Here is a 5,361-nt window from a genome sequence, read left to right on the forward strand (position 1 = left end):
GGCTGCTCCTCAAAGACTCCCCTCATTGCCCAGAGTTACCTTTAAAGAGGCCCGCAATCGATCTCAATGCGCAAGAAGAAACAACGCAAGATCGAGAAACTTTGGACCCTTTACCCTTAGTAATCCTCCATCCAAGCCCTTCGAGCCCACCCGCAAAACCTTCTTCTCCACTCCTTGAGCATTTTACCAACCTTCTCCTCACTCCAAATTCTCCAACTTCATACCCACCAATTTACTCACCTGCAACTTTATCACCGCAACCTTCCATTCCACTGCCGCATATTGATGACCCACACAATTTGGGTGAAGGCACCTCTACCCAACCCCAAAACGATGCTGGCGAGACATCGCAGGCACAACCTTCCATTCCTTCCCTGGCTGCAGAGTTAGCTGAAATGCAGTCCCTCTTCTCCCAACAATAATAACTCTTCACTCAACAACAAGCCTTATTCAACCAGAGGTTTGATGTATTAATGGAGCAAATTGACGATATCAAGGGAGGCGTTGATCAATACTCGACCCAATATTTATAAAGTTCATCGCCACCAAAGATAGATTGCGGAACCGTGAGTACTTTAATTTTCTCACGCATATCTTCATGATCCCATGGTGCCTCCGCATCTCAGGCAGCAATTGAATTTTGAAGAAGCACCTGCAGTACCACCTCAAAATCCTCCTACTCCTCAGTAATAATCTTTACAATTTTTGCGGCCATTCTATATTTTTATTCAATTCATTGTTTTTCTAAGATAACAGCGAAATTCATTGATTCTTTGTATAGGCAATAATTTTCGTATTGCGTTAATTTTTAATTATTTGTATACTTTGTTACTATCAAATAAGTATATATTCACTCTTTTTTTTCTGTGACTTTTTCTTTATCATCATTTGTCAATATTTGCAATGTTTCGATCTTTTACTTTTGCATTATTCATTGCGCTGCCATGATGTAATATATGTTTATACTAAGAAACATTTCCCATACTTTGTAAATTCTGACCAATACTTAGTTAATTCTTAGTTTAGCAGTACTTTACCTTTTATCTTTCAAAGTTCTGCTCAAACCTTCTTTTTGAAATTTTTATTCTAAGTGTTTGTCTAGTCTATCCAAACAACGCAATGAGGAACTTGTTTATCTTTAAATTTGGGGGTGGGGAAGGTCTGCCAGATAAGATCAAGAATATGCGATCTTCATGAAAATGCGTTCATTTTCATTTCCAAAAATAAATAAATAAAATAAATAATAATATTTTTAATTTCCAAGCTCCAATGTCAGCGCAAGGGAAAACTTCAAAAATGTTCCCAACCTAATAAGAGTTTAGTTGTGAAAGGAGCCTGCTCGTAGTTGGATGTTCGTATGACACACGTAGGAGCAAGCCAAAACGAAGGTGGGTTTCCAAGAACAACGCAATATGAAAGAAAATAAAAGAGTGTAAGAGACAACTCCTCTGAATACCATGAGTTAAAGTTGGAATTGGCACACAACCGTAGTTAGATGTTCGCATGACACCCGTAGGAACAAACCAAAACGAATAGTGTAACCATGACCAACAGTCTCTAATAAATAACGCAAAGTCTGACCACCGCATATAGATATATCAAGTTGTTTTGACAAAGAAGAGATAAACATTCTATTTTTAATAACTAGAAAAGCATTTTTGAGCAGAATTTTGTTATATAGAAGAATAAAGTAGGGCTTTGTTAAGAATTAGCAAGGATAGAAGGAAATTGAGTTGTTAAGAAATGTGCCTAATTGTAACATTTGGAGTAGCCAATTGACGCAAAAATATAGGAGAGGAATTTAGCTTTATTGCCTTAGTAGAAGATATGCTTGAGGACAAGCATATATCTAAATTTGGGTGTGTGATAACTTGTAGAAATACAAGTTATTTATGCTACCTTATCTAGCTATTGCAGCCAAAAAAGAAGGATTATGCGTCGATTGTATGAAAATTAGCTCAGAAATACAATAATTATGAATTATCGTAATTACACCCACTTACATCGTCAAGATGGTAGAAGAGGATATTTTTACTCTGTTTTGCAGGAAACCAAGTCACCACTTGCGATCAAGGCTCAACGAGAAACTGAACATACGCATCTTTATGACATTACGCACGTCAATCAACAATGAAGAGACGATTAACGCAATGATGGCGCAATGCGACAGTCGATTCATAGCTGAATTTCAACCACATGCAGTAATAAAAACAACACCGCATGCGAGCAACTGATCGAAAGATGCAGCTGAGCAACGCAAACGCGGAGGATTGTGACACGTGTACAACTAACCGTTATGCAGATTTGACGGTCTGATTGCATAACAGATGGAATATTTATTCCTCCATCTTCAAAATTTCCATAACAAAAAGTGGGGTCCACAAGCCAAGAGTCAAAGCTTTTCACCTATAATAGAATTCAGAGAAGATATACTTGATACGGGTATAATTGATACGAGGGCTAATTACTGCTGGATTATTGAGAGGAAGGCTGAGCTAAGTACTGATCGAAAGAAATTCCGGAAGAGAAGAGACAAGTCCGAGAGGTGAGTCTCAATGCGAATCTGCCAAATCCCCACCGTGAAGCTCTGTGCTTAGATCCCTGCTACCGATTGAGCAAGCCTGAGAGGGAAGCTCATCCATTGTTCACTTCATCCATGCCGGCAAGCAAATCTCCATCCAGATTGGTGCTAAGACGTTGGCGCTTATTTGTATTTGTTTTTAACTCTATTTCATCAAGTGTATTTCATCTTCTTAATCTCTTCATTCACAAATCATGTATCAGGCGTTAAATAGATTTATCGAATGTCTCAATCACTTTCATTACCACTTTTCTGTCTATTTCTGCTCCTCCATTAATCGATTTCTCCATGAAGTTTTCTTAATACCTTGGTAATTAATATGTATTAAACAAGTAACTTAATCTGTGCTAATGAGATAAATGCATTTAGCTAAGGCATGCTAGACGACATCTTCACTTGTGAGAGCGGAAGTGAAGATGTCATTCTAATCTGTCGAGAAAAGGTTAGAAGAATGCGTTAACTAAAGCAAGTAGTACTTCCAGAGATGGAAGCAACCTTGCGTTCATTACGTTCATCCCTGTTTCACCACAGAGATGTGGGAACGTGGTCGATCACCGAGATGTGTACGCCAAGGGAAAAGCGGAACAGTACTTATATCTTTAATGCAATTAAGGAACTTGCGCTGTTTATATTAGTTATCTTTTCTATTTCTGCTTCGTACATAAGACTTGTCACCACATTACACGATCTTTGCATAATCTTCACAGCCAGTCTTAACCTCAGTATCTTGTATCATGAAACTTATATCTTGTATCATCTTAGCTTAGATTTACTTTATCACATTTTACTTTAATGCAATTTATGTTATTAACGCATTTTTACCGCTTTACTTTACATTATCGAATGTTTAATTTCCTGTACACAAGATTTTTATTAATTTGAAAAAAACCCCTGGTCGCATGTATCACAAGTATAATGCAATACCTAAAACAGTCCCTGTGTTCGACCTCGGATCACACCGAGAAACTTGCGGTGGAATTATACTTGGTTTCAACGCAAGGAAACTTGTGACAACGCACAACATACTACAAGAACATTTGTTAATAACGTATATCTAGAAGTAGTATCACATATCATCGCAAAAAATCTATGTCGTTACAAGTTTATGACGCATAAGATTACATTTTGCGTTTACACGTGCATATACTGATTCTGAGAAAGAGATTGGTCTGAAGCGACTTACAAAGTAGATCCTGGAGAACCACGAGATAAGGTCGAGAGGTGAGTCTCTGAGCAATCCCCATAGCTAAAGCTCTGTGCGAAGGTCAATTCTACCAAGAAAGCAAGCCTTAGAGGGAAGCTTTCCTCTCCACTACTTCCACAAGCTGGCAAGCACAACCTCCATTCAGGATCTGTGTCAAAATGTTGACACTCTTTTTGTATTTGTTTCTAATCTCTATTTCATCGTCTGTATTCATCTTCTCAATCTTTCATTCACACAATGTATCAAACGCTTAATCGTAGAATTAAATATTGTGATAGTTTCCATTATCATCTCTCTGCCTCTTTCCATACATCCATAATCCATTTTCTCCATGATGCGTTCTTAATCCCATGGGTAAATAGCAAGAATTAAGCGAGTAAGTTAATTTTTTTTAAGGAAATAGTTAATTTTAGCTAAAGCATGCTCGACGGCATCTTCACTTGTGATAGCAGAAGTGAAGATGTTATTTCGCCTATCGAGAGAAGGTTGGAAGAATGCGTTAACGAAAGCAAGAAGTATTTCCAGAGATGGAAACAACCTTGCGTTCATCACGTTCATCCCTGTTTCACCAAAGAGATATGGGAACGCAGCCGATCACCGAGAGGTGTACGCCAAGGGAAAGCAAAACCTTAGTTGCATCTTTAACGCAATTGACAAACTTGCGATGTTTTTACTATTTACTCTTTCGCTTTCTGATTCATTCATAAAGACTTGCCATCGCATACATCGATTCTTTGTACAACTTCATAGTCCGTTCTCGACCTCAGTATCATGTATCATGTATCTTGTATCGTGTATCATATTAGTTTAGGATTTATTTTATTAACGCATCTTTTTACTTTCACCGCAATTTATATTTCTGTATAAACCCAAATTCTTTATTCATTGTTAACAACCAGTCGCATGTATCACAATAGTAGCGCATTAATGAAAACAATCCCTGTGTTCGACCTCGGATTATTCTGAGAAACTTGCGTTGGAATTATACTTGGTTTCAGCGCAAGGAAACTTGTGACACGCACTACTCCATCGCTTACTACGAGCATATCATTAACAACGTATATATTTAGACGTAGTATCGCATAAAAATGTCTTTATCGCAAGCACTTGAGCGTATATAGCACTTCACATTCATATTTGTCCACATGCTTAAAGACTAAATTATCGTTATAAATTTATGACGCCGTTGCCGGGGATTGGTAATGGTTTTTGTTGAGTACTTTTGTGGTATTTTGCATGACAGATCTCTGTGTACTGTCTGTTTAAAGCGAAGAACAGGCCGATTTATGAGTACTGGAACTGATCCAGAATTCGAAGCTGACCTAGAGAACGAGCGTACTTTTTGCACAATGGCACGCCAGAACAGAGCAAGGTGAAGAGGAGTCAATATGGCAGACAATAATAACGAGGCACCCGAAGGAAATCAAGGGGCAAACCGGCCAGTGCAAGACCTTGTATTTCTTGCTGCTGACCACAACATCCCCATGAGGAATTATGCGGCGCCCAATCTCTATGACTTCTCGCCTGGAATTTCACAACCAGTGGTTGAGGAGAACGCATGTTTTGAGATAAAGCC

This window comes from Benincasa hispida, chromosome 12 (assembly GCF_009727055.1).
Source record: "Benincasa hispida cultivar B227 chromosome 12, ASM972705v1, whole genome shotgun sequence".
NCBI lineage: Eukaryota > Viridiplantae > Streptophyta > Magnoliopsida > Cucurbitales > Cucurbitaceae > Benincasa > Benincasa hispida.